The sequence below is a fragment of the Cebus imitator genome, unplaced genomic scaffold, assembly GCF_001604975.1.
Source record: "Cebus imitator isolate Cc_AM_T3 unplaced genomic scaffold, Cebus_imitator-1.0 Scaffold22, whole genome shotgun sequence".
Classification (NCBI taxonomy): domain Eukaryota; kingdom Metazoa; phylum Chordata; class Mammalia; order Primates; family Cebidae; genus Cebus; species Cebus imitator.
The window spans coordinates 1,919,774-1,941,166 of record NW_016107337.1 but is presented as its reverse complement, the minus strand read 5'-3'; the positions used below and the strand labels follow the sequence as shown (position 1 = coordinate 1,941,166).

At 35.0% G+C, this 21,393-nt stretch overlaps 1 protein-coding gene and 1 non-coding gene across 7 annotated transcripts in view; one reads left to right on the top strand and one right to left on the bottom strand.

Moving 5' to 3' along the window:
• RALYL (RALY RNA binding protein like) overlaps positions 1-21,393 on the top strand; it is a 718,971-nt gene that overhangs the window by 433,600 nt on the left and 263,978 nt on the right. The gene's annotated exons all lie outside the window — the stretch shown is intronic.
• LOC119470108 lies at positions 17,356-17,462 on the bottom strand. Its single transcript, XR_005198984.1, has one exon. It is a non-coding gene; the product is annotated as a U6 spliceosomal RNA (small nuclear RNA).

Here is a 21,393-nt window from a genome sequence, read left to right as displayed (position 1 = left end):
GTGAAACAGTATTTAATTGCTACAATGTGCTGAAGAAAGGTAAAATAAGTCCAATTATCTTCTGTTTTAAATCCATTCCAATTGTTTATAACACCTGTCATGTCTTTTAAGTACTATCTTCTATATAAGAGCCATTCCCAGGTTCTTCAACCATTTTTTTAATGACAAAGCTTTCAAGCCTTTTGTTTTCTGGATAAATTTATCAGAATATAATATGAACAAAATCATCTTTTAAAACATTTTTGAAGATAGTTTTTCAAACACAATAGAATAATCCGCCCTCTTATTGTAGCAACTTTGGTTCTACTGACATTACTTTCAGCTTTTTGATAGGTACCGATACTATTGAGAGATTTGCAAAAAAAGTCATAAAAACTTCTAGATATGTTTATATGAAGTGATATTATGTCATCTTGTTCTTGGATATAAAGTATTTTGAGGTAATTCTTTATTTAGGTCCAGGAGCTATAATAAAATGACACTGTAAGTGTAGATCTAGAAAAGACCTTATTTAACGTTAGGCTCTTAGCATGGTGCCTGGAATGGAAGTATTCAATCAATGTTAGCTCCTCTTCCTATTAGCTTTGTGTTCTAGAGATGAGGAAACTGAGCTCAGCTTTCTCATTTTCAACCGTTAACTTCATGCTTAATAACACAATATGTAAACTTACAGGATCTCTGGTTTTCTCAATCTGAACATAATTAAAACTCCTTGGCTCTTTGACCTTCTGGTTAATCCTAACTTGAGACTGTCAGACACCAGTATTTTGGTTCTTCCGTTCTGTCCCATTCTTGTTTATTTGACCTCTTTTTATAATGTAAAGTGTCATTTTCCAACAAGAGTTCATTTGAAAATCCTCTATTACTACATGCTTTCTTTGGATCCTCTGTTTCTTTCTTATCATAACTTTTTTATTATAGTCAGAATTTAATTTTGTGCATATCTACAAAAAGCCACCTTCCCTTTTAAAAGCATGGTCTAGAGCCATTATTCTTATATTTGCTCTGGAATGTCTTCTATCTACTCTCCTAAAATTTGGAGTTTATCAAATTATCAGTGTTTCGTTTTTGGATGATATAAATTCAAAATGGAAATATACTTTTCCCCTGTAGTTTGGCAAATACAAGCAAGTTGCTTTAGTATCACAGAACAATTCTTCCTGTGAGAGATAGAATGTATGCAGGACAAGTCAGGAAATACACACATTTTTTATAACAGTAAAAGTATCCAGAAGCACCCCCAATAGTAGCTCTCCCCTTGTTACATCCTGATTCTGTCAGCTAAATGATCCGTATTAGGAAGATATCACAGTGCCCTCCATCTAGCTGGACAGCCTATAATGTACTACCGCAAAAATAACACCTCACCCTCTCCTTTTCTCATCACCCAAATGTTACTCTGCTTTTTCCACCTACAGATTCTTGGATCTTTTACAATGTCAATCTTATTGACATTCCACACTTATTTTTAAACTGGTTTCTTTTGCATGAAGAAAATCCTTCTACTGTCACAAAAATCTATTACTGGGACTGATATGTATTTTTCAAATGTGAGGAGGAAAACTATATGCCAGTATTAAAGCACATCTTGAAATCTGTTTATGGGTGAAATAACAACATCGTATGTTTCTTGCAGAAAAACTCTCTCATGGCTTCTTTCTCACCCCTTCACCTAAATGGAGTAGCTGTTTATGCTGATGTTTTAACTATTCTGCTGTGACTGGTCTTCACCTATGGAAGGTTGGGCTCAGTGTCATATCTGAAAACTAATAACAGGAAATTAGTCAAATTACCTTCCTATCAGAAATATACATACAGTTATATAGATGCTTGGTAAATGTTATTATAGTATTAAAGGTTCTTATTGTTAATGTTCCAAAATTCTGTGAGTCCGTGATTCTAGCATGTGAGAGTGACAAAATATGTGTCGTTTGATGTTGCAGACATTTTATCGAAACAAAAGCAACTGACTTCATCAATTCAATTTTTGTTTATTCTAGGACAGTTTTGCCCTTTCAAGCCTGTATTTGCAGGTATTTTAGGATATGAGGAGATAGATGTGAAACTATTGCAGTTGTTCTTAGTAGTAGTCATAGTAGCAGTGAATGCATCCAAGGTCAGGTGACGTTTCCTATAAGATTTTTATGCATTTTCTCCTGTGCTCCCATAAAGCCTCCAAGTATAACAAAACACCAGTCCAGCCACTGGCTGCTTGCAGAATCCAATAACAAGAGTAAGTTATGGTAGAAAGTGACTTTATTTACCAGAACTAGTATTGGGGAAGTGGCCAGATTTACATCTAAAGTAATCACTTCAAAGTTTAGGCTGGGGAGAGGGGCTTTAAAAGGGGAATTTGGAATGGAAGGCATTCCAAATTCAATACAATACAAGGTCTGAATATCTTGTTTCAGTGGCTAATTCTAGCTGTGGTTTTCCTGGAGTGTGAACTGGGATTATCTCAACAGTAGCTAGGTTGCTGACCAACCGCCCAGAGTTAATTTCTGGAATTTTGCAGCTGGGTTTCCATGCATGGTCTGTTTCAAGGTTAGCTCCTGGAACTTCTAAGTAAGCTCATAATTAGTATAGGCATACTGTTAGATAAATGTGCATGGTTTAAGGGATAGTATGGTGAGAAAGAGAGGGATGTGGTGCTTCAAAGAAATTACACTTAAAGGCTAGAACAAATGGACTTAACAGATATTCACAGAACATTCTACCTAACAACTGCAGAATACATATTCTATTCATTAGCATGTGAAACTTTCTCCAAGATAGACCATGTGACAGGCCACAAAACAATTCTCAATAAATTTAGGAAAATTGAAATTATGTCAAGCACTCTTTCAGAGCATAGTGGAATTAATTTGGAAATCAACTATAAAAAGAACCTTCAAAACCATGCAAATATATGGAAATTAAATAACCTGCTCCTGATAATTGGGTCAACAATGAAATCAAGATGGAAATTAAAAAATTCTTGGGCTGAATGATATAGTGACACAGCCTATCCAAACTTCTTGGACACAGGAAAGGTGGTGCTAAGAGAACAGCTCATAGCCTTAAATACCTACATCAAGAAGTCTGAAAGAACACAAATAGACAATTTGAGGTCACACCTAGAACTAGAGAAACAAGAACAAACCAAACCCAACCCAGCAGAAGAAAAGAAAACCAAGATCAGAGCAGAAATAAATGAAATTGGAACAATAAAAAATACAAAGGATAAATGAAACAAAAACATAAATAAAAACATAAATAAAATTGACAGACTATTAACAAGGTTAACCCAGAAAAGAAGAGAGAAGATACAAATAAGCTCAATTATAAATGAAATGAGAGATTTATAGCAGCAACTTGCTGGAGCACTACAGTACGGGGAACTAAGAGCTTCTGAGGAAGTCTGTACTCATCCCTATGCAGAGTGTACAATGGCAATAAAGTCCTTAGCAACCAACGTGAACAATAAGCAGAATACCAATCATATTGTATATGAGAGTCTTGTCTGTATTAAGAAGTTAACTAACCATGTTGTTATGGATCCTGAGAAAGGGTATCTATAACAGAAATATGAGTATCCAATGCATGCATAGCTTGGATTATATTGTGAGAATGAATGTGTGTGTGTGTGTGTGTGTGTGTGTGTGTGTGTGTGTGTGTGTACATATATACACATTATCTCAGAAGCCACCTACAGCCTTACTACCTTTGACCGGAAACATCCTTACCTCCCTCCAGCTGGAAGTGGCTCACCTTAACTCGTTGGTGACTTGCAGAGATGAGTGGGATTCACCCCATACCATGTAGGTCTAGGGTGCTGAGACACTCTCTCTGGCAGGAGATTTTCACAGATAAGAAAACAGGTTAAATTTATTATTCATTCACTTAACAAATATTGTACATCTCATATGAGCTAGGCTTTATTCTAGAAATTTGGTATTACTAATTTTAAAAATGGCTAAAATACTTATCCTCATGAAATGACAGTCTAAGAAGAAACTTCCCATTTATTACTTCTCATTTATTACTCATAATAAACGAGTAATTAAAATTATATATTAGAACTTGTTACATTCTTTAGAAAAAAGGAAAGGTAGAACAGTATAAGGAAGATCTGATTGCTGGAGTGATAACAGGGAAAGTGTAGCAATATGAAGCATCATCCTTTACTCACGCATGTTTCTGGCTTAAATTCTACTTTATCTGGCAACAGGATTTCACCCCTGCTTTCCTGTGTATTATCTTGTCTGTTAAAGATAATACATTTTTAACATTTTCTCATTCCTTTACATTTAGCTTTTTGAATCACGGTGATTCAGTTTTGTCTTTTTTGGTTTTTTTGTTTGTTTGGTTGGTTGGTTGGTTGGTTGAGACAGAGCCTTGCTCTGTTGCCCAGGCTGGAGTGCAGTGGTGCAATCTCAGCTCACTGCAAACTTTACCTCCCAGGTTTAAGCAATTCTTGTGCCGCAGTCTCCCAAGTAGCTGGGATTACAGGTGTACACTGTCACACTCAGCTAATTTTTGTATTTTTAGTAGAGATGGAGTTTCCCCATGATGGCCAGACTGGTCTCAAACTCCTGGCCCCAAGTGTTCCCCTGCTTCAACCTCCCAAAATGCTGGGATTACAGGCGTGAGCCCCCACGCCTGGTCAAGTTTGTCTTTTGTATATAGCATAGAGTTCAGTTTTGCTTTATAAGCCATATTGAACTTTTTTATTATTATTAAATGAATGCATCCTAATCACATTTAGGATGTGACTAATATGCTGGGTCTCAATTGTCATGGTATCTTATGTTGTAATTACTGTGAATATCATGTTATTTATACTGTGTTCCCCCTGCCCCCACCGTGTTGTGTGTTTTTGTTGTTGTTTATATTGTTTAACTTGTTTATACTATATTTTGGTATTTATAAAGATTTCTATTCTAGCTCCAGTGGTTGCTTTTGTTTTAATATTTTATATAATAATCTTAATTTTTCTGTTTTTGTATTCTCCATTTTGAAACTTTTACAATCTCTTCTGTCAATTTTAATTGGTATCTTTCAGCTCCTATCTAAGACATGGACAATAGTTAATGAAATGATTCTACTTTCCTTTCTCCTTTTCTATGTTTTCTTTTTGCGAGAATATATTACATTTACATAATATTATTCTACCCAAAATTAAGACTTCGTAGACTCAGTTTTTTGTCTTAGGTCTACTAGTAAAAATATGAAATACCCTCAGTCCTTTGGTCAGACTTAATTGGATGAAGCTCATCCTCTAGTATATTCCTTTGAAAGGGCACATAAGTGTGTGTTTTGCATATTCAAAACCCTTTTTGCTATTGCTTTCACACTTCAAGGACTTAGCTGATGTCAGAATTTCTTTCTTTAATGTGCAGAACGTGCAGGTTTGTTACATAGGTATACATGTGCCCTTGTGTTTTGCTGTACCCATCAACTTGCCATTTGTGTTAAGTATTACTCCTAAGGCTATCCTTTCCCCACCCCTCACCCTCAGACAGGCCCCAGTGTGTGATATTCCCCTCCCTGTGTCCATGTGTTTTCTTTGTTCAACTTCCACTTATGAGTGACAACATGCGGCATTTGGTTTTCTTTTCTTGTGTTAGTTTGCTGAGAATAATGGTTTCCAGCTTCATTCACGTGCCTGCAAAGGGCATTAACTCATCCTTTTTAATGGCTGCATGGTATACCGTGATGTATATGTGCCACATTGTCTTTATCCAGTCTTTGAGTATGGCTTGGAATTGCTCATACCAGCTCAATTTTTCTTAACACACCCTTTCAAGATGCAGATTCAGGTCTTTTTTTGTTTTCTGAAAAGTTTCCTTGGCTTGTAGTTTTAAATGTTAGCTCTCTTTCACAGTTTTGGTTTTCTTAGTGAAAGGTTCCAGATATGCAAATCTTGGACTTCCTTTACTTAACTTCCATTTCAAGCACCTTCTCTCTGACCCTTTTTCTTTTTCTTTTTTAATAAAAAATTCATTTATATTACTCTGGTGGTTTTTCTCTTTATTCAATACCCTTTATAAAATTTGCATTTGAATTCATATTTTTTAGTCATTTTGTAACTTGTAACTTACTTTTCATTTCTGGAATTTAATTTTTTTATTTCTTTCTTGGGTTCAATAGATTCTTATTTTATTTCTTCTTGTTTTTGTCCTTTGCTGCTTTCAGTGTTTATCTTTCTAATTCAGCATATTTTTAAAAAAATTTCCAAATGCTCATTTGAGGATATTTAGTTGAGTTTGGTATATTATGTTATAGGTCCCTTCAGGTCTTTAGTTGGTTTTATGGGGATAACTTTCTCAGCTGAAATGCATCAATTCGATTTTAATAATTTTCAAAATAGTTGTGTGTGGATGTGGTCTGATTTTTTTCTATGGCTGTACTCTTCATAGTTTGAGACTGCTCACTTCTTTCAGTTCAGCCCGAATTGTTGTAATTTATTTTATGAATGGTGTTTCAATGGCAATGTGGTGGGTGGAAGGACTGGAGTGTTTTATTCTCTTTTGTTCCTTTGTTTCTTTCCTTTCTAAATTTATCCATCTGACTTCACCCTTCCATCCTCTGTCAATAACTCCCTGCTGTTGCTACTTCTGGCGCCATTCACTTTCACTGAACACAGTGCTATGAACCACCAAGTCCTGACCTGTGTTCAGTATTTTGGTGTTTGATGTTGAACTTTCCTGCTTTGGCGATGCTTTTGTGTTTTATCTAATTCATCTAGTCTCCTGCTCTTTTAAAATTCTTAACATTCCTCTCCTTTTGCCTCCACACAGACAGTAGAAATACTTCTTAGTGCTCCTGGATATGTGAAACATCTGTGGTTTTGTTTGTTCTCCTTGTTGGTTTTATAGTTTTTTGGGAGAAGGATCAATGAGGAGATTCAAGCTCAGACAGCCAACCTTGTTCTTCAAGCCTATAGGTCTTTAAGATCTAAAGGTGAACAAAGAAGATGTTAATGAGAAAGTTATTTTAAACAAAGCCTTGAGAAACATTAGAAAGTTGTGCCGTGGGATGCATTTCAGGCAGAGGAAACAGCCTGATGGTCCTGAGGTATAAGCATGTCTGGCATGTTTGAGGAACAGAAGTGAAGGGAGCTGGAGTGGATTATTGATGGGTAGGGAAATATGGAAAAGAAGAGAAGTGGGTGAGGTGTGTTTGTAAGGACTGAATAAACATGCCTGAGGATAGAAATTGGAGAAGGTGGTATTCAAATATGTTCACATGACTTCACACCTTGTGTTCTTTGTACAATATGATGTTACAATTCAAAAAGAGTTTTTATTAAGTTCACCTATAATGAATATGCAGTTTTGAAGTTCAGGAAAGAATCTTCTAGTGTGGGAGAAAGGTAGGTCTTTGTGGACTCAATTTATTTTCTCTGGCACTCACCTTTCCCCTGAAGAAAACCGATAAAAGTCCTGGTGTCATCAAGCTTACAGTCCATGGAGGGAGATACACAAGAAACATGGTATGTAAGTAAAAAGCACAGTATATTATAGTGACCATTACTAAACAGGAAAGTAGGATAAGTGCTGGAGAGATGTTCAGAATTGTAAGCAAGACAGCTGTGAAAGCTTACTGAAAAAGTGACTTTGGAATGAAAAACCTGGAAGATTTGAGTTAGTGCAAGGTGTTTAATCATTTTGTAACTAATTTCCTCATTTGGAATTTGAGGAAGGATTACACTGAATGGTCTATGTCAAAGTATTTCCCTATACAATAGTACCTAATGGGTGCTCTTTGCATAGCTGTCTTTTTAATGCCCAGGTTTAAAGTTAGTAACACAGAAGACTGTGCTACAGACTCTCCAGCAGAGTTTAAATGTTAAAGCATGGGCGCACATGTGGGCACGTGCACACACACACACACACACACACACACACACACACACGACAGAGCCAATTAACTCTGGCAAAGATCACTTTGGTCTCTGATTAAACATTACAGCATATCACCTGTGGAGGTAGACTCCTGCAGAAACATTAAAGCAAGTTTTCATTAGTAATTAGAAAACAACATCAGATTTCAAGGGTGCTGCATAAATTTGCCAGTATATCTTAATTCATCAAATGCTGTCAGCATCCATGACCTAGGCTCCCCATCATCAACAAAAAATACGGAAGAAAAGTTTATGTTTTATTCATTCAGTACTAATTTGCATGTGGTTTGATTAGAAAGAAAAGCAATGCAGTCAATAGATGGTGCCAGACAGTTGCTTTTTACTGCAAGGCAGTGTTTCCTGAAGATAATCTCTTGTCCAATGATTCTGTGATTCCTTATCTCTGACCACGCTAACATTTTTCGCACATGGTGAGCTATCAACATAAGAAAAATCTGAAACGTTGTAATAGATTCACATTACTACATGTGGAATAAATCATTATACCTCTTTTTAAAGTGTTTAAATGTATAAATTTCAAAAGAGGAAAATATTTAATTCTCATGTTTTATACTCACAAAAAGGATGTGTTAGCATTTCTATAAAATTATTAATATATTTGAATTTATATTCCATATATTAACTTGAATTATGAATATATATGTGTATTGTATATATATGTTTTTAATAATACTGTAATGTCTTCTCAAAAATGATACAGGAAATACATAGTAGTTCCATCTACCTGTATGAGAAGATTTTCTCACCAAATCCTTTGGAATTTGTTCTTGTGGGTGGAATATGATAGTCTTATTCAACTATCATCCGTTTAAGCATAACACCACATGTTGCTCATTCATCGAATAAATATTTGTTGAATTAATCTCTCACAGTGATATCTTATTCTCAAGACCTCCCGCCTTTGTGTTATTTTTATAAAAGGCTTATTAATTAATCATATTCACTCTTTTTAGGTTCACATAAGGATTGCATATGCTGTCAACAAAACTTTTGTAAAGCCCTTCTGATTATAGACCATGTTAATCTTTAAAATTCTAAAATTTACTTAGATCAATGCCTGGAAACACAGATAACATGACGTAAATGCCATAACTATTATTAATATAGTTAATATCATTAATATAGTTAATATTTATAATATGATTAATAACATGTATTGAACCACAATATTAGATTGCTTATTTCTAGGCTCAAACAGTGAAGATGAAATACGTATGGACTAAATTCAATCCTAATTAGGAGACAAATAGGGAAATTTGCTGAAACACAGAAATTTACTTCAACCCCCAGGTTTTGGCAGCAGTCAAATTTAGAGATAGAGGTAAATGCTTCCCATAGGATAAATACAGCATTTCAATTTATTTCATCTTGAAAAGTTTAAAGTATCAAAAATAAGCAACAGGATACATAAATATGACATTTGGTATACATTACAGACTATGGAAATTGGCAAAAGTTAAGGTGACAATTGAAAATGATGACAATTTCATAAAATGTGTCATATAAAAAAATTTAAGAGAAACAGACTATTGAGAGACGGATGAGGAAATAAAGATAATTATTGAATTAGATTTGGAGCAAAGTAGGTAATGTATTAAGCCAATTGTTGGGAAGGAACAGGATGTCAGATTCTGTAGATAAAGCCTTGGAAAGAAAAGAGCAGGTCAATTGGATTAGGATAATTTAAAAGAGTGGAAAAAAAGTCCGAATATCTTGAATCTGAGAAAATAAGAATATTTCATCAAGCCTTTGCATAGTAAAGATCTTAGAATCTTTTGCCAGAATCCTCACATTTTCTGACACAAAAATTGAACATATTATTAAATCCAAAAGGTTAAAATGTCTCATAAGGATTTCAGTCCCCTGTGATTACACATTGGAATCTCAAGTATAAGACAATTTGGTGTCAAATGTGTTTCTACAAGTAGGCATAGCACTGGACTATAATTGTAAGAAGAGGATAAGAATGTAAATCTCTTCTTCCAAAAAAAGCTTTTGTTATCAAACTTATCATTTTAAATCAATCAATCTGATACCTAAAAACTTAGAAATTATCTATTATAAAGTTTACTGTTCTAATAGTAAGCATAGTGGATATTATATTTGATGATTCCATCACTTCAATTGGTATGATCTTAGTTAAAGGATTGCATTATTATTTATGCCATAGGATGCTCAGAACCCCTGCTAGTCACTTTGATACTCACTGAGTAATGATAGTTCTATGCTGCTATGGCCTTAGAGTAACTTCACCCAGGAAAGTATTATAGTAATCGCCTTTCAATAACTTCTGCAATAATTGAACATATTTCTTCTACATCCCTATCTTTGCTTAGATCTCATTTTTAAAATGGCTCTGTACTGGACATGTATTTTTTTTCATCTGAGTAAATCTTTGTAAACAACAGTGAGTTAGGTTTTACAACCCCACATTATGGATCTAAAACAGGCTGTATAATATGTTTAAGTCCATAAAGGGAGTAAGAGGTAAGGCTATGATTCAATTCTTGGTCTGCTTACCACCAAAACTCTTGTCAAATCTATCTCTGGGGCCCCTATATTCTGGTTGTCTAGGACAGTTCTGATTGACACCTGTCCAGCTTAGCATTTGTCCTCTACCAAAGTGTCTCATTTTGGATGATAAATGTTATAGTCACTCTAGAGCACACTAAGAAATCAGGATTATTTAATCAGTATTCAGACATTGCATCAATTCACTTGAAAACTAGAAACATGTTTTCTACTGAAATGCTTAAAGAAAAATAGGACGAGATCTTGGACATCTATTCAAGTTAATCTACAGGACACTTGTATAAATCTCACTGTGTACACTAGCTAGTCCAATGATAAAAACAAACAAATGGGATATGAAACTTGAGAGTAGTTGCCAGAGTATAATATTAGAAATGTTTACATGCTACGCACATGCTTTCTTTAGAAATAATTTGTCCCTGGGAAAGATGGATTAATAAAACTACTCTTGTTCAGATGCTTTTAATTATATACCACTTTTTAAAAAACCAATATTTAATGAATAGGTTATTTCTAGCCAAAAGAGCTATAAAAAAAGTAATTTTTTTACTTTAATATTCTAATATAAATAATTTGTACTTTAATATTTTCCATAGAACTTACGCATTCTAACATACCTTATTTTATACTTATTTATTTCACCTATTCTCTGTCCCTCTAAAAGGTAAGCACATTGAGAGTAGGGTTTGTATTTTAGTGTTTTTTGTTGGTGGTGGTGGCGGTGGCTTGTTTTAATTTTTTTGGATACAAATACACACACACACACACACACACACACATATATATATATATACACATAATAAATATTCACAAAAATAAATATATATATGTAGCCACAAAAATTAAACCACCACCACCACCACCACGTACATATATAAAATTAAACTACCAACAACAACATATATGTATATCTCATGTACTACACATATACGTATATAATATGTGTACAATGTATAATCACATCAGGGTAAGTGGGATATCCATCCACTCAAGAATTTATCATTTCATTGTATTACAAACAATCTAATTATACTGTTACTTAGTTTCAAATGTACAATAAATTATTGTTGACTGTAGTCATCTTGTTGTGTTATCAAATACTAGGTATTATTCATGCTATTTTTTGTACCCATTAATTGTCCCCACTTCCTACCACCACTTTGCTTTCCCACAAACTTTCTACTTTATATATCTGTGAATTCAATTGTTTTAATATTTAGCTCCACAAATAAGTTAGAACACGCAAAGTTTATCTTTCTGTGCCTGGATTATGTCACTTAACATAATGACCTCAAGTTTCATCCACGCTGCTACAAAAACAGAATCTCATTTTGATTTATAGCTGAATTCTATTTCATTGTCTGTATGTGCCACATTTTCTTTATCCATTCACCTGTTTATGGACACTTTAGCTGCTTCCAAATCTTGGCTATTATGAATAGTGCTGCAATAAACATGAGAGTACAGATATCTCTCCGATAAACCATTTCCTTTCTTTTGGGTATATATACTTAGTAGTGGAATTGCTGGATCATATGGTGGGTCTATTTTTAGTTTTTTGAGGAACCTCCAACTGTTCTCCATAGTGGTTGTTAAATTTATATTCCCACCAACAGTGTACAAGGGTTCCCTTTTTGCCACATCCTCAACAGGATTTGTTATTGCCTTGCTTTTGGGTAGAAGTCATTTTGATTGGGGTAAGACAATATCTTATTGCAGTTTTAATTTGCATTTCTCTGATGATCAGTGATATTGAACACCTTTTCATATGCCCATTTGCCATTTGTACGTCTTCTTTTGAGAAATGCCTATTCAGATCTTTTGCCCCTTTCTAAACCGGATTATTAGGGTGTTTTTATTTGTTGTGGTGGTGGTTTTGAGGCAGAGTCTCACTCTGTTGCCCAAGCTGGAGTGCAGCAATGCAGTCTTGGCCCAATGCAACTGCTGCATTCCAGGTTCAAGTGATTCTCCTGCCTTAGCCTCCTGAGTAGTTGAGACTACAGGTGCACACCCCCACGCCTAGCTAATTTTTGTATTTTTAGTAGAGATGGGGTTTTGCAATGTTTACCAGGCTGGTTTCGAACTCCTGACATCAGGTGATTCACTCACGTTGGCCTCCCAAAGTGCTAAATTACAGATGTGAGCCATGGCCAAGGATTATTAGATTTTTTTTTTTTTTAGAGTTGTTTGAGCTCCTTATATTCTGATTATTAATCCTTTGTCAGATGGATTTTTTGTTTTTATTTAGCAGGGAGGTGTTTGGGGTCTTTTTACTGCAATATATACCGCCGTGTCTGCCATACTGCACATCCTCAATAAATATAACTTGACTAATAGAATGAAGAAATAGATTATGAATAAGCTGAACTTTAGCTTAGAGATGACAATTGGTCTCAATTGTTGAAAGTATGTTTCAGAGATTAACAGCAGGATCCCCTGAATCAGCAACCTTATTTAGTTACTTTTAAGATTTTATGCATTACAGAGAAAAACAATAGTTAATGCCTTATGGCATATATCTCACCAAAGCTTATAATAAATAATGCTTTGAATACTGGAAATGGATTTAGTAATTTGCCTCTTTCTCGCAGTTACAGAAGGGTCTAGAGGGTAAGTTCATAAGGAAAGTCAATTGTTTTTTGTTTTTGTTTTGTTTTGTTTTCTTACATGCAAGGGGACATATTTGCAGTGTAACTGATTATAAAAGTACAAGACTGGTTTTCACCCTGATTGAGGGCACAGCTAATTTTTTTTTTTAAGTTATAACATGTGTCTGATTCTGCAGGCCCCAAGACAACTCCCTTTCTGATATGATTGAGGTTCTCCTTTGAAAGACAAGTATTGATCAGCAACTCTATTGGCAACCTGTAAAAATAGTTGTCCTCTTGAAATAGAGTTTTCTACTCATAGGAATATGACCTGACTCATTTAAATTAAGCCAAAAAAATGGAAATACAGAGAGAACTAATACACCTGACCGATTATGGACTATAAGTTAGGCACACTTGGCCCTCATTCACATCTTATGAGACGAGATATTTATATTCAGATTTCAAGTAGGTGTTTCAGAATCCAGGTTCATGATTTTTGGTAAATAGTAAGCATTCACAAAGTATTAGTGCCTTTGTTTGTTTCCCCACCTCTTCCAGCTCTAACATTTTATTATTATATTTGAAAAGTGAATAGAAGCATACCAAGTTATCCAAAATTGAGTGTAGATTTCTTGACAATTAGTGTAATTGTTAAAGCATTATCTATCTAAGATAATATACTCAAATATATTTCAAATATTGAAATATATTTCAAAGCCCACATTACATGAAGATAAGAAATTTCAGCTGCTGACACTGTAAAGATTGTTTTTACTGTACTTTTAAAACAGACCAAAAAGCTGTAGGCTTCCACAGATCTAGGGTATAGTAACAAATCCAGAAATTGCTGTGCTGTTGAAATGATAATTTTCTTTTCAAATTGCATAATAGGTGTTGGGTTTTTCTCCGTCTCTTGTACTCTTTAAAAACTGTCCTGAACAGTGTCTGGAATGTAGTAGTTGCTTGTATAATATTTGTTCATTTATCAAATTAGTTTTCTTTTACTAAAAAACAAAGGAGTATGCTTTCACAGTAAACATTTCCAACAACTCAATAAAATTGCAGTTAAAAGAAAGCTTCTCTTCCTTCCTAGAATCCTAGTCTTACTCTCAGCTGAAACTGGTTATGGTTTTTTAGAATACTTCTTGTTCCAGCTGACAGAAAGCATTCATGTGCATAGCTTTCTCCTCAAACAGTGCATTAGTAAAGGGGCTTTATGGAGCATATATTAGCAAGTTCAAAGAGAATAGAAAAGCACCTATCTGCAGATGAATACCTTCAACAGATTTCTATAAGATAAAACCTTGGTGAAAGAAAGTCAAGTGAAAAAACAGATAACAGAAAAAACACTAATAAAAGGGCAGAGAGGCCACTTGAGGAAGTCTTTTCTACAAATGGGGGAATAAATCAAGAAAGAAGATAGGAGATCCAGGATATTGTGGATCCAGCTCTAAATGAGATGTTGCAACAGGGCTACAGAGCTGCCAACTCTGGTTGATGTATATTCTACCAAGTCAATCAACGGGCTGGAGGAGGGCAGATTTCAGGAGAGAGTTCACCATTTGACATGGATTGCTGTTCTTTTACTTTATTAAGTATACTTATGAGAAATTAAAATTAAATCCTAAGCCTGCCAACTACTGAATGGATTCTGTCTGGGTGAAGGGGATCTCAGAGAAAGCTTAGAAGCTGACTTCCCAGCAATGACAGGATGGGAGTTGGACACCACCTCCCATGTGCAATTAAGGTTTTCATGTCCCCTGCTTTACCTTTTAACACCGCAGGGCTGAAAATTATACCCTCAAATTATGCTAACCCGTTTTCAGAATATGGGTCCCATGGAGAGACATGAAACTCAACTGCACATGGCTTACTCCATTTATAAATATTCATGACTCCTTCTATAGTTTATTGAATATGTATATTTGGTCAATCCATTCAACACAAATCCCTGTCATATTTTTCTGACCCTCAAAATGTGTGTTTCTGGCTTTTGGATGGAGGCTACACTTCCTGGCCTCTCAGAGTGGATAACCTGCAGGCTGCAACCTTTATGAGAAGTAAAGCTCTCCTTTCCCAATTTATGAATTTCATCATTCTTCAGTTGATACGTCTTTTTAAATTTATGTATTGTATTTCTCTATAAAATGTATCTTTCACTTTCATACTTTATTTATCTCCCTCTTAAAATTAGAAAGCTGTATACACAGGAAATTATGGATAAACCTGTAGTTTTAGAAACAGCAGTAAGTATGTTGAGGAACAACTGAGTCATCAGTACTAGTGATCCCATAGAACGTGGTTCCAACAGTTTGTATAAAATGATGAATAGACAGAAAGTGCAAGTGGAAAACTGACAATCCAGAGCTGACAGTCTCTCTGCTCAGAGATGAAGCGTCTTTGTATGACCCTTACATTTACAAGAAAATATAAATAAGGAAAAGTAAATTAAAAGAAAAACTCAGGTTGATAGTCTGTGGCTAGAATTTGTCAGATATGGTGTTGCAAGAAGTGGGGAAAGAGGAATTGGGGTAGGAAAAAAGGGGGGAACTACATCTCAGTCTCATATTAAGCCAAATTCTCCTTTTGGCCGTTTGTCTCAGTTTGCAGCTGGATATGGCTGCCGTGAAGAGACAAGAGCTCTCTAATAGAAGAAAGAAAAAAGAAAAAAAAAAACTGAAAGAAGCATTTCTAGGTTGTCTCTGACTTGTTTCCAAGGAAGACAGCTTACTACAAGTTGGATAGATTTTTCTTTAGTGCTAGTGGTTTCAGGCTGTATAGGCATTATGTTTAATGGTGTATTTCCAGGTTACTGACCAATGAGCTGGTTAGACTAAAATAGCATTGTTGCAGGGTGGGTTCTCCCAGGAAACAGACACTGAGATGGAAATTAGATTGTGGAATGTTTGTTAGGAACTGTGGAGAGATTAACACCTTTTAAAAAGGGGTGTGGGGAAGTAGCATCAGGCAGAGAGAGAAGTGGAACTGTGATGCAGCATGGATACCTTAAGCTGACCCAGAGGAAGTTCTGGAGTGGATAGGGTCTGTCTGTGGCGCTCCGCATTAGGCCCAAAGTGAAAGGGCCATTGTACCTCTCCCTGGATGAGACATTAGATGAGGGTCACTCCTGAAGAGTGTGCCCTTGGTCAATGGGAGGCAATCAGAAAAGGCTGTTTGATGAAGAAAGGTAGCTTGTCATAGCACTACCAGCTGCAGAGGCAGGCTCTTCCTTAAAGGGGACCTAAGCAGTTTAATAATATTGAGACATCAGAATAAGTTGAGACATCAGAAAAACTTGACAGAGAGGCAGAAAATATGAGAAAATAAAAGAAAGACAATACAATATGTGACAGTGGGCTAGGAGTGGGTAGAGGGTCAAGGCAAACTGCTAGAAAGGAAATACGATCATGTGGCTTTACCTAGTCACAATAGTATGGACATCATATATTGTTTTTGCCTTTTATATTCAACCTGTTAAAATTTGGAAGATTTGTGACTACAAGGCCACAAATTAATGCACATGGTCCCCATATTAAGATTAAAAATTATAGAAAACCAATATTTTGCAGTTGACGGTGAAAAGGAGTGAAAGACAATAGGATTACTAATGTCACTAAAAGATAAAGTTAGAAATCAGCAAATACTGTCTATATGAAAAGGACAATAAATAGAGGTTTAAGTATATTTTTCAAATTTACAATGGTTACCAGTAGGGAGACAATAAAAGAATAACAGTTTGAAGAATAGAAGTATCTATTCCATAAATATTTGGTAGGTGGTTACATTTGAAGTGATAATAGGCACAGTACTTTATAATTTTCTCAATTTCTTCTATAATTGGTCTGTTTGGATGTAATATCCCTTTCAAAGAAAAGATATTTGTTCTAAATTTTCAAATTTATGTACATAAAGTTGAGAATTGAGTTATTTGAATTTTCTACTTAATGATTTCTCTCAATATTACTTTTTAATTTCTCTTTTTGTGTCCTACTTTATTAAGTAGTTTATGTTATCAGTTTTTTCACATAACCATATGCTTGATTTGTATTAGTTTTACTGTATTCATACCTTCTAAATATCATTAATTTATACTTTTATCTTGGTTAACGTTTCCCCTTCTGTCTCATTAGAGGTATTTATTTTGCTTTTTTAATTTAATAATTAATTTATATTTTCCTATTCTCTGATAGTTGTTTGTATTTCTGTGGGGTCAGTGGTAATATCCCCTTATCATTTCTGATTGTGTTTATTTGAATCTTCTCTCTTTTTTATTAGCTAACTAGAAGTCTATTTTATTGCTTTTTTTCAAAATCCAGCTCCTAGAGAAATACAGAACACTTCACAAATTTGCATGCCTTCCTTGCACAGGGGCCATAATAATCTTCTCTGTATCATTTCAGGTTTAGTGTATGTGCTGCCGAAGTGAGCACAAACACAAGTCTTGACTGAGCCATCTAAACTATTTTTCATCTCTCTTATGCCATCAAATAAAAGATCATATTAAAAATATTGTAAACAAAAAGTAAAAGACAGTACCAGACCACTTATTATTTTATCTAGTATTTTCTGGATATACATTACTCTTATCACAATGAGAACTAACAGTCACCCTAATGGTTCAGGTTTTGATAGGCTTTTAGATCTGTATATGCTTTGTCAGTAAAACAAAGATAACAGATCTTTGATTCTGCCAACCGAGGTTGCCTCTATTCTTGTATGAAGAGTCAGCTGTAATGTATATATCTAACCACTATAATATATGTTTACATTGCTGTAAAATACTAGCCTATTTTTCCTGTTATTGGCTTCATGGCCTGAGTCCCTTACTTCTTAGGAGATCATAGCGAAGATGCTGTATTAAAAAGGGCCTTCATGTTTATTCATGTGAACAAAACATACGTATGAAAATGAGCATGCATGCATATGCACATACGTATACAGGCACATACACAACAATAAATATTTAACACTGTGAACCAAGCTCTGCACTAGAATCTTTAGATATAACAAAGAACTCTGTACTTATGGGAGGTTAGAGTTTGGAAGACATGGTGGAATGGAAAGGCATTGAAAAGGATGCAGAGCAATTTATCCTGACCTTGTGTTTATACCAACTGAGGAGTTACAAAAAACATTATTTCTGGGTCCCATCCAAATCAAATAAATCAAAATGTATGGTTATAGAACCAACTATATGTATTTTTAAAATTTTCCCAGGAGACACTAATGTGCAGCAAATACTGAAAATACTCATAAAGACAAAGCTTTACAAACGTTTATCTGAAATCATATGAAAACTTTTCTGTGCCATCTTTCTTCCACTGCTGTCCTCTTGCTCCATACTCCTGGATTTAGTAAGAAGAAAATGAATTATAACACTAAGATAAATGGCAAGTTGATGGTGCTTGGAGTTTATTCATTTATTTATTCTGTAAACATTCATTGAGAACCTATTATAAACTGTGCTGGGCACTCTGGTGGTAGTTGCTAATATGAAATTAACAAGGCATTGTTTTCATTATATCAATTAGGAGAAACAAGTAAGTCACCTGTGATTGCATTCCTGAGCGATAAGGGCAACACTGTGAGAGTAAGTTTAAGTTAGGTAAAAGTGAGGAAGCTGGGCGTGGCTTTTTAAAACAAAAGGAAGAAGTTCCTTTTCCTCTCTTCTGTTTTGCCATTTAATTTATTTGTGGAAGAAAACGGGTAATTTGTCCTATGGATTTTGCTTATTTTGACCTTTTATTTATTTTTACTTTTTTTTTCTCTTGCATCTTGTATTTCCTGTAAACTGTTAGCTGAATCTAGAGACTTGTTCATATTCAGGTTCAAGTATGGGCCTGAATACTTCATAGGTAATGTTAAGTACTTCCATCAAAAGACCCATGCTACCTGTCTTAAGTGTCTTTGGATTTCATAGACCATTATTTTCATTCCCTAAATCCAGTATTTTATCAAGGACTTTAAGTAATTATTTTCTTTTACTCCTTCTTAATTTATTTGCCATCATTTTCTATGAAGAGGAATTTTCTGTGATTGACTGTTTAGTTATGCTGCAGTATAGTGGGTATAGAAAAATCAAGATAAAGGCTTGCTTCTTCATCAGTTTCCAAAATGATGAGTTGGTACTTGAATATCCAAGTTGGCTGATGAATAATTTTTCCTGTTATCATTATGAACTCATGTTTATTAAAATTAATCTTTTTGGTCCATTACAATTATTTTCCCTGAATAATCCCAACTTTGATCAATGACAACCACTTCTGATTTGCTCCAGAGAACTTTAGACTTGACCCCAGTCATCACTGGTAGCTTCCTTGTTTCTGGTATGATGTAATTTAACTGACATATCTTATACTTTCCCTGATCTACACTGAGAACCAACAGCCTAACAAGTACCTTAGTGGGAGTTGATATTTAGGGACTCAATCTGAAAACTTGCCTGGAGTTACATAACCTAGGGAGGATGGCAGTGCTTTTCTGAGAATGAGTGATAAAATGGGCATTCCACATGGGCTGAGAAGTGCATGGTGCTCTGCAGGAAAATCATGACATAGAGACAACAGGCTTTTTTAATGCTTTTTCATTACTACTTTTCATTGTCTAAAGCATATGTTTGTAGGCTCTATATCCCTTTTCCCCATGGCTTACCTCCTTTGATGATGAAAAGGTTTGACAGTAGCAGGCAATTATTTTATAAATTACCACTTCATTTAATGTGGTTCTGTGTCCATCAAGGTATATGATAATCAGGAGATACTTACTGAATAGTCACTGTGCTAGATTTAAGGGAATCAAACAGGATTAAAACCTTATTTCACATTGTCCTTCAGCCTATTTCAATAGTGTGATGAATGCTATTGGAGCCCAGAGCAAAAGGGTAATAAATTCTGCCTGAGAGAAAAGGAGAAACAGTCATGGAGTGAGTTTTTGGTAAAGATCTTGAAAAAATAAAACTTTGGTGTGTGTGTATGTATGTAACAGGGCATTGGGGAATTGGGGCATTATTTAAAACAGATAGACAGCTGTAATAAAGACAAAGACAAAGTGATTTAAAAGTGGTGAGGTAGTAGACCCAGGTGGTTAGAGTATTGAGTGCCTGGGTGGAAGTTCCAACACTATGCTGAGAAGACACTTTCAGTCAGTTTGTTGAGGAATCAAGGTCACTTATAAAGTTATTATCTAAACTTGAGTAATTACAGTTGGCAATAAATAGAGAGGCATATTACTGACACACTGCACATATAGAACAAGATGACAACATAATTTTGCTTGTGATGACTGTTATTAGAGCTTGATTGATAATGGAGTGAGACCAGAGTAGGGTAGTTAGAACTCAGAAATAACCTGATAAGACAGAGAAGGATATTAAAGAATTTTAGAAATCATAGAACATAAAGAAATCAAAACATAGACAATCAAGAATCAGAGAAATTTACCAGTAAATGTCAGATAATTGGCAGGAGAGCCATTAAGGTTAAGTAACTTGTTCAACAACACATCTATCCATCCATTCATTTATTAATTCATTCATAATCATTTCCTCAATGATTATCAAGGCCTATTAGGTTTGTGTGTCTTACGGTAATAAAAAACTGGGATTCAAAGCCGCAACTTTTAGTCTGATATCGGTTTTGTCAAATACCCCCTGCACAGTCCCTCTCACTGGGTACACTTTGACTCTGTATGTTACACCAAGGTAATTAGACATTCCTTTTTCACTGAATGTTGACACTAGTTGATTATGAATAGTTTCTGGGCTTGCACAGGGTCACTTGGGCATTCCGTTTTTGGAACATTCACGTGCTTCTGAGCATGTTTTATTATTTTTAATTTCAACTTTTATTTTAGATACAAGGGTACCTGTGGAGGTTTCTTGCATGGATATATTGCGTCCAGGTAGCGAGTATAATCCCCATTAGGTAGTTTTTCAGCACACAATCTCTCCCTCCCTCCTCACTCTAGTAGTCTAGTATCTGTTGTTTCCACCTTTATATCCATGTGTGCTCAGCGTTTAACTCCCACTTATCAGTGAGAGCATGTGATACTTGGTTTTCTGTTCCTGCATCGATTCACTTAAGATTATGAGCTGAGCATGCTTTTGATCAAGTCTGTCCACAGTCAAGGATTCAAAACGCCCTATCATATAAGATGACCATTCACTTTTTACAGTCCAGACCTCAAGGAGATGGTGTACTTCCATTACTAATGGAGAAAGTGTGTCCAACTTCTGCCCTAGATTCACACCATAGCTTAATACATTACATATCCTCAAAAAATGATCTATTCATTAAAATAAGCATAAATTTTTTTATTTTACATCCAACCCTATAAGTATTTTGCTATTTGATGCATCTCTGT